This window comes from Rhinopithecus bieti, unplaced genomic scaffold (assembly GCF_001698545.2).
Source record: "Rhinopithecus bieti isolate Rb0 unplaced genomic scaffold, ASM169854v2 scaffold_72735, whole genome shotgun sequence".
NCBI classification, from domain to species: Eukaryota; Metazoa; Chordata; class Mammalia; order Primates; family Cercopithecidae; genus Rhinopithecus; species Rhinopithecus bieti.
In genome coordinates, this window is record NW_016827539.1 from 206,128 (window position 1) to 215,386 (window position 9,259).

The 9,259-nt window shown below is 48.9% G+C and overlaps 1 protein-coding gene across 11 annotated transcripts in view; it reads left to right on the forward strand.

The window, feature by feature from the left end:
- Nucleotides 1-9,259, forward strand: part of FLYWCH1 (FLYWCH-type zinc finger 1) — a 43,761-nt gene continuing 34,502 nt past the window's right edge. For 9 of the 11 annotated variants that reach the window (XM_017863906.1, XM_017863915.1, XM_017863905.1 and 6 more), the window contains exons 1-2: nt 3-184; nt 2,182-2,295. The gene's annotated coding sequence lies outside the window, so the exon portion shown is untranslated. Of the gene's footprint in view, nt 185-2,181; nt 2,296-9,259 lie in introns of all 11 variants that reach the window. The other 2 variants (XM_017863909.1, XM_017863914.1) reach the window with 1 other exon arrangement.

Consider the following 9,259-nt stretch of genomic DNA (forward strand, 5'->3'; position numbering starts at 1 on the left):
GCGGGGTCGCGCGCGCGGTCACGGGGCTCGCTCCTGAGGGGCAGGTCGGGGCTGGGAGCGGGCGCCGGGGTCGGGGTGGCGGCGACTGCCTGGGCCGCGAGGTCGACCCCCGCTGCTGCAGCGGCAGAGGCTGAGGGACCCGCCGCGGCGCTGTCGCCGGAGAGGGAGGGCCCCGCTGCCGTCGGTGAGGACGGGCCCCTGCGGGCCGGGAGAGTCCCGCGTCCCCGGCGTGGACGCGCCCCCGGCCCGGCTCTCCCAGGGGTCCCGAGGGCTGCGGGTGCTGGGGAGGGGTCTGCGTCTCGGCGCTCAGCCGCCTCCTGTGGGGTGTCCAGCGATTCCCTTCTTGCTTCTCGTCCCTCCTTCCTCACCCCACCCCCGTCCCCTGGCCTAAGCCCGACACCCCCACATCAAGGACCCCAGCACTCGCCCTCCGTTCCCTGGCGGTGTCCGCCCCGCCCAGCACTGCCTTCCTGAACCCGCAGCACCAGCCCCGTCCCACGGTTGCAGCTCGGGCGGTCCCAGTGACCTTGCACTTTTGCGGGTCTGGACGCACCCCGCTCCGGCTTCTGACTCTATAGATCTGCGGTGACGGCTTTCGAACTTTGCTGACCCACAGCCGACACTGAGAAATGCCTTTTACGCGTGTACTCTGCGCCTGTGGGTCTGGATGACTGAAGCACAAGTTTAAAGGGAGACGCTTGTTTAAGCTCACATGACGCAGCTGGATCTGTTCGGATTCAATTCCGTTCCATTTTCTTCCACCCGGTTCCAAAAGGCCGCGGCTAACCCATGGAGCCTGCACATAACGGGTCTGACGTAGTTGAAACCCTCGCTCTAAATCCTGCCCGTTGTTCCCTTTATTCCTTGTACTGGGAGGAAATTGAACTTCCATAGTCAGATAATCATGTGCAAACTCCAATTCCAAAGAAACGGCTTATTTTTATTTTCATATTTCTGCTTTCCAGGGCCAATATGATTTCCAGGGCTTGATCTAGATTTTCTCGTGTGATTCTATCATGTTTCTCTTGTTCCTCTCCCAAATGCTACTGGCGGGACGTGTGGAAGGAACAAGGCTGAGGTTGGGGCTACATTGCGGAGCGTTTATGACACCCAGCTGATGATGCACTAAAGCTGGAGATGGAGATGATTTCACTGGGGAGAGACAGTCTGAAAGTTAAGCTTTAGGAAGAGTGGCCTGTCAGCACCCTATATGGAGAATTGGAGTGGCTGCTTGCCACAGCTGGCAAGATCCTTCAGAGGCTTTGGCTTGGGCTAAAGAGGTTGATGATGTCCTGAGGTGGTGGGAATGGAAAGGAGAGGGAAGATAGGTATATCAGCCATAAAGGGAGAGAGATTTGAGGACGGATTAAGCTATGGGAAGGAGTAAATAAACTTAGCTAAGATTATGACGGAGGGTGATTGGGGAATACCCGGCTGGGGGGGGTCTCATTGGCCAAGCTCTCCCTTTCTGTGCCCTCTGATTTCTAAGTTGCTTTGGAGCTGTGGCTTTCGGGCAATTTTGCACCCCAGGAAACATTCTGCAATGTTGATGGTCACAATGTGTGGTAGGGCATGACACTAGGATCTGGCAGGTAGAGACTGGGGATGCTGCTGAACACCCCACGCTGAACAGTACAGCCTCCCACAGCCTAATCATCCGGCCCAAAATGCCGACAGTGCTGAGATCGTGAAGCTCATTTTGAGTAAATTTTACTTATCTGGGCATCTCTGCCACCTTCATCCTCTCCAGGAGGAAGGTCTGTGTGCACCCACTGAGTGTGTGCTATCACCATAGGGGTTCATGTCCAAGGAAAGTGCACCTCCAATGCTCATGGCTCAGTTGTGGGTAGGTGGGAGGTGGGTAGACATTGGAGTCATCCAGGAGCGCTTTTTTTTTTTAAATTTTGTAGAAATGGTGTGTGGAGGGGTGGTCTCGAAATCCTGGTCTCAAACAATTCTCTCACCTGAGCCTTTCAAACCACTGAGATGACAGGTGTGAGCCACCTTGCCACCAGCCCATTCAGAAGCTTTTTAAACAAAGCGCCTTCCCCCTTCCCACTCCTATCCCTCAGCACCCCTGCTGCACCTGGATACAGAATGCCTTGTTCTTGTGTAACACTCGACAGTTCATGGAATAATTTCGCTTGTGGTATTTCATTTGCCACTTTTCTTTCTTCACAGGTGAAACCAGCCCAGAGAAGTTACGGGATTTCCCCCGGGGTCTCCTGCCCAGCAAGCCAGCGCCGTGACCCAGGTGTGGGAGATGATGGTGGCGTCTCTCACTCACGTGTAAAGGTAATTCTGTTGTTCCTTCAGCTGCCAACAGAGGCTTCTGGTTTTTCAGCCTTACTGATTAGAGTTTGGACCTGTTGGTGTCTGAGAGACACCTGACAGTTGCTGACATGTGACCCTTAGGTCTACACTGAGCCCTTGTGGCCACCGGCAGGACCACAGTGTCCCAGCAGGCCATCTGGCATTGCACTCAAATTGCTCCGCACCCACATTTCTGGGAGATGGGGAAAGAGGATGAGAGTGATACACCGTAAACTGAGACTTTGGAGCTTTCCGTGCACATCTGCCGCCCCGTGCTCCATTCGCTTAAGAAATCTGTACTGAGTGCGGCCAGGCATGGTGGTTCACATCTGTAATCCCAGCACTTTGGGAGGCTAAGGTGGGCAGATCACCAGAGGTCAGGAGTTTGAGACCAGTCTGGCTAACATGGTGAAACCCTGTCTCTACTAAAAATACAAAAAATGTAGTTGGGCGTGGTGGTGGGTGCCTGTAATCCCAGCTACGCAGGAGCCTGAGGAGCAGAATCGCTTGAACTCAGGAAGCAGAGGTTGCACTGAGCCGAGATCGAGCCACTTCACTCCAGCCTGGGTGACAGAGTGAGACTGTATCAAAAAAAAAAAATTTGTACTGAATGAAGATTGAACATCACAAAAGAAACACATTAGGGCCCCTGTATCTACCGCAAAACAACGGGTATCCACTATAAAAAAAAATAAAATGCACTTACAGTAACAAAAGTTTCATAAAATATACTCATTTTTTGTTACATGCACTGAAAATTTCTTTTTTTTTTTTTTTTTTCCTGAGACAGAGTCTCATTTCATTGCCTAGGCTGGAGTGCAGTGGTACGATCTTGGCTCACTGCAACCTCCATCTCCCAGGTAGGTTCAATCAGTTCTGCCTCAGCCTCCTGAGCAGCTGGGATTACAGGCACGCACCACGCCCAGCTAATTTTTTTGTATTTTTAGTAGAGATAGGGTTTCACCATGTTGGCCAGGCTAGTCTCGAACTCCCGAGCTCCAGCTTACTGGCTCTTTAACAATAAGTGAAATCTTTAACATGTGTTTGTTTTATATGAGTATAAAAGAGTTTTATTTCCTTTGTTTTGGTCTAGGGCACTGTTTTTCAAACTGCTTAGTCATTGGTATTAAAATCATTAGGTTCCAGTCAGCAATTTTTAAAATTACATGGGCTGATTGTGGTGGCTCACGCCTGTAATCCCAGCACTTTGAGAAGCCAAGGTGGGCAGATCACGGGAGGCACAGGCAAGAGAATGACTTGAGCCCAGAAATTGGAGGTTGCAGTGAGCTGAGATCTAGCCACTGCTCTCCAGCCTGGGAGACAGAAGAAGACTTTGTGATGGGGGAAAAAAAAAAAGAGAGAGAATCCAAAGAATAATCTGGAAGATTCTAGATCAGGAATGTTGAAGTGAATGTGCAAACGGAGGCAAAACTGGCCTCTTCCACAATGGGGGAATTTATTTACATGTCTGTATTTATTTTATTTATTTGTTGAGACAGAGTCTTGCTCTGTTGCCCAGTGCAGTGCAGTGGCGCGATCTCAGCTCACTGCAAGCTCTGCCTCCCAAGGTCACGCCATTCTCCTGCCTCAGCCTCCCAAGTAGCTGGGACTACAGGTGTCCACCACCATGGCCGGCTAATTTTTTTGTATTTGTAGTAGAGACGGGGTTTCACCGTGTTCACCAAGATGGTCTCGATCTCCTGACCTCGGGATCTGCCCACTTTGGCCCCCCAAAGTGTTGGGATTACAGGTGTGAGCCACTGCACCTGGCCGTATTTATTTAAATAGAAAAAGAGAGGCCGGGCGTGGTGGCTCAACCCTGTAATCCCAGCACTTTGGGAGGCCGAGATGGGCGCATCACGAGGTCAGGAGAATCGAGAACCATCCTGGCTAACAATGGTGAAACCCCGTCTCGTAGTAAAAACCTACAAAAAACTAGCCGGCGGTGAGGTGGCAGGCGCCTGTAGTCCAGCTATTGGGAGGCTGAAAAAAAAAGGCAAGTAGAAATGCGTGAACCCGGAGGCGGGAGCTTTGCAGTGAGCTGAGATCCCGGCCCACAGCACTTCCAGCCCTGGGGTGAACAGAGGGAGACTGCCGTCTCAAAAAAAAAAAAAAGAAAAAGAAAAGGAGAAGCCAGGCCTGGTGGCTCACACCTGTAGTCTCAGCACTTTAGGAGGTCGAGGTGGGAGGATCGCTTGAGCCTGGGTGTTTGAGTCTGTAGTGAGCCATGATTGCACCACTGCACTCCAGCCTGGGCAACAGAGCTAGACCCTGTCTCCTATATACTAGAATTACTTTGCATTTTTCTCAGCTGTTCAAAATTTACAGAGTTGTACAAATAGCTCAAAGAGGAGAATAAGATAATCTGGAAAGATGTGTTCTAAACAATGTGTCATTTTCCACTGAAGCACACATTTTTCTTTTGATCTCATAATCAAGGAAATTTTTTTTTTTTTTTTTTTTGGAGACGGAGTCTCACTCTGTCACCTAAGCTGGAGTGTGGTTGTGTGATCTTAGCTCACTGCAACCTCCGCCTCCCGGGTTCAAGCAATTCTCCTGCCTCAGCCTCCCAAGTAGTTGGGATTACAGGCACACACCACCACGCTCAGCTAATTTTTGTATTTTTTTTTTTAGTTCTAATTTTTGTATTTTTAGTGGAGAAGGGGTTTCACCAAGTTAGCCAGGCTGGTCTCAAACTCCTGACCTCAAGTGATCCTCCTGCCTCAGCCTCCCAAAGTCCTGGGATTATGTGAGCCACTGTGCCTGGCCAAGGAAACGTATTTTTGATTATAAGGCTGATCTCATTAGATTTGGCCTGATTATGTAGTACTCATTTACCAGATAAGCCCACCTGAGTTTGCCTTGCTGGAAGTCTCCATAAGGAACCTTAGACTTTTGAAAGTCTGTTGTTTCGGCCAGGTGCCGTGGCTCACACCTGTAATCTCAGCATTTTGGGAGGCGAAGACGGGCCAGTCACTTGAGGTCAGAAGTTCGAGACCAGCCTGGCCAACATGGTGAAACCTCGTCTCTACTAAAAACAAAAATTAGCTGGGCGTGGTGGTGCGTGCCTGTAATCCCAGCTACTCAGGAGGCTGAGGCAGGAGAATTACTTAACCTGGGAGGTGGAGGTTGCAGTGAGCTGAGAGCATGCCACTGTACTCCAGCCTGGGCAACAGAGTGGGACTCCATCTCAAAATGAGAAAAGAGGCTGGGCGCAGTGGCTCACGCCTGTAATCCCAGCACTTTGGGAGGCCAAGGCGGGGAGATCACGAGGTCAGGAGATCGAGACCATCCTGGCTAACGTGGTGAAACCCCATCTCTACTAACAAAATACAAAAAATTAGCCAGACGTTGTGGCGGGCGCCTGTAGTCCCAGCTACTGGAGAGGCTGAGGCAGGAGAATGACGTGAACCCGGGAGGCGGAGCTTGCAGTGAGCCAAGGTCGTGCCACTGCACTGCAGCCTGGGGGACAGAGCAAGACTCTGTCTCAAAAAAATAAATAAATAATCTGTTGTTTGATGTCCTGAGACACAGAAGGCAAGCCCAAGATGCCTTCTCCATGAGATTTTACCTGTAGTACTTAAAATTTGGGCAAATTCCTCTCTTCTTAAGGTTCCCCACAATACCCCTGAGACTCCTGAAACTTGTTAAATTGCTGATACTTTCAAAAAAGAGGAAATCAGCCAGGCGTGGTGGCTCACGCCTGTAATCGCAGCACTTTGGGAGGCTGAGATGGGTGGATCATGAGGTCAGGAGTTCGAGACCAGCCTGGACAACATGGTGAAACCCTGTCTCTACTGAAAAAATACAAAAATTAGCCAGGCGTGGTAGCGCACACCTGTAATCCCAGCTACTTGGGAAGCTGAGGCAGGAGAATCGCTTGAAACCAGAAAGTGGAGGTTGCAGTGAGCTGAGATCATGCCACTGCATTCCAGCCTGGGTGAAAGAGTGAAACTCTGTCTCAAAAAAAAAGAAAAAAAAAAAGAAAAAGGAAAAAAGGAAGCCATGACTTTCCCAATGATACAAAGTAAGCATGTTAAAAATTTTTTTTTTTTTTGCAACAGAGTTTGGCTCTTGTTACCCAGACTGGAGTGCAGTGGTGGGATCTGCACTCACTGTAACTTCTACCTCCCGGGTACAAGCGATTTTTCTCCCTCAGCCTCCTGAAACAGAGTCTCGTTCTGTTGCCCAGGTTGGAGTGCAGTGGCATGATCTCTGCTCACTGCAGCCTCGGCCTCCCGAGTAGCAGGGATTACAAGCGCCCACCACCACGCCCAGCTAATGTTTTTGTATTTTTAGTAGAGACGGGGTTTCACCACGTTGGCCAGGCTGGTCTTGAACTTCTGACCTCGTGATCCACCTGCCTTGGCCTCCCAAAGTGCTGGGATTACAGGTGTGAGCCACCGCATCCGGCTAGTTTTTGTTTTTTCAGTAGAGATGGGGTTTTGCCATATTGGCCTGACTGGTCTCCAGCTCCTGGCCTCAGGTGATCCACCTGCCTCGGCCTTCCAAAGTGCAAGGATTACATGTCCAACTTTTTTTTTTTTTTGAGACGGAGTTCCACTTTTGTTGCCCAGGCTGAAGTGCAATGGTGGGATCTCGGCTTACTGCAACCTCTGTCTCACAGGTACAAGCGATTCTCCTGCCTCACCCTCCCGAGTAGCCGGGATTACAGGCACTCACCACGACGCCCAGCTAATTTTGTATTTTTAGTAGAGACAGGGTTTTGCCATGTTAGTCAGGCTGGTCTCGAACTCCTGACCTCAGGTGATCCACCCACCTCAGCCTCCCAAAGTGCTGGGATTACAGGTGTGAGCCACCGTGCCCGGCCGTTAACGATTTTATGCAACATTAATGAGGAAACCTGTATGATATTAAAGATTAAATGAGATGATGTAGATAAAATACTTGAGGCGTTTTAGTGCCCAGGACAAAGCAAACCTCATGCGTGTCTTAGGCTCGTCACTTTAGCCACAGTCTTCTTTTTCTCGAGGGCATCTATTCTAGTGTTTGTCAAAGTCTGGTTCATAGTCTATCAGTATCAGGAGTATTTGCTAAAAATCTGGATTCTTGTTCTTCCCTCTTCCCCGATCCTCTTCCCACCCCCCAAAATCTGGAGTCTTTTTTCCTTTCCCCCCCCGGCGAGACGGAGTCTCACTCTGTCGCCCAGGCTGGAGTGCAGTGGCGCGATCTTGGCCCACTGCAACCTCCACTTCCCGGGTTCAAGCAATTCTCCCTGCCTCACCCTCTGGAGTAGCTGGGATTACAGGTGCCCACCCCCATGCCCAGCTAATTTTTGTATTTTTTTTTTAGAAGAGATGGGGTTTTGCCATGTTGGCCAAACTTGTCTTGAACTCTTGACCTCAAGTGATCCACCCACCTCGGCCTCCCAAAGTGCTGGAATTAGAGGCATGTGCCACCATGCCTGGCCTTGGATTCTTCTTGAATCCCTCTCTAGAACCTCAGCGAGAATTATAGATGTGAAATCCTGGAATCTACATTTTTATCAAATGTTCCACGTAATTCTTATATAGACTAGAATTATACGTAAAAATAATTGAAATAAAAGCTTCATGGACCAGTCGTGGTGAGATCTTGGCTCACTGTAGCCTCAACCTCCCCGGCTCAAGCAATCCTCCCATCTCAGCCTCCTGAGTAGCTGGACCGCAGGCACCCGCCATCACGCCAGACTTTTTGTCGAGACAGTGTCTCACAGTGTTGCCCAAGTTGGTCTCAAACTCCCGGCCTCAAGAGATCCTCCTGCCTCACCGTCCCAAAATGCTAGGATTACAGGCATGAGCCATCACACCTAGCCCCTACAATAGGGATTTTAATATCCTCAGTTTAATTAATTCCTCTGTTCTACTTGATATTACTCTTGATCCTCCTGCATAACATTAAATTACTCCTCAGGAGATGCGGCCTATCTTGAATGTGTTTAATATTTTCCCACTGTAAAAAGAGTTTGTGCACATGGGAAACCGTTTTGAGAACAAGAAATTCAAGAAAAAAATCAATATTCTTACTACTTTTAACATTCTGATATCTCTCTTACTAGTTATTTAACTTTTTTTGGTTTTTGTTTTTGAGACGGAGTTTCTCTCTTGTTGCCCAGGCTGGAGTGCAATAGTGCAATCTCGGCTCACCCCAAACTCTACCTCCTGGCTTCTAGTGATTCTCCTGCCTCAGCGTCCTGAGTAGCTGGGATTACAGGCATGCACCACCATACCCAGCTAATTTTTGTATTTTTAGTAGAGACAGGGTTTCTCCATGTTGGTCAGGTGGGTCTCAAAGTCCTGACCTCAGGTGATCCTCCTGCCTCGGCCTCCCAAAGTGCTGGGATTAGAGGCGTGAGCCACCGTGCCTGGCCTTAAATGTTTTTAAGTTATAAACATGTAAAATAAAATTCACCAATGAATAACAAATATGATCAGAGTAGAAAGGAAATAAGAAGGACCAGTGGATTGAGGGCTAGAAGGTAGTGTCTTCTCTAAGTAATATGTTGGTCTTTTTTGAAGAAAAAAAAAAAAACTTGTTTAGAAAGATAATCTTTACTGAATTTGTTAATTGGATTTTGCTTTCTTTTTTCTTTCTTTCTTTTTTTTTTTTTTTTTGAGGCATTCTCCCTCTTTTGCCCAGGCTGGAGTGCAGTGGCATGATCTCGGTTCACTGCAACCTCCAACTTCCTGGTTTAAGCGATTCTTCTGCCTCAGCCTCCCAAATAGCTGGGATTACAGGCACACACCACCACTCCTGACTAATTTTTTGTGTTTTAGTAGATGTTAGCCAGGATGGTCTCGATCTCTTGACCTTGTGATCCACCTGCCTCGGCCTCCCAAAGTGCTGGGATTACAGGTGTGAGCCACTGCGCCCAGCCGCTGTAACTCTTACGTATGTGTATATATTTATTCATTTGTTTTAATTTTTTTTTTCTTTTTTTTTTTTT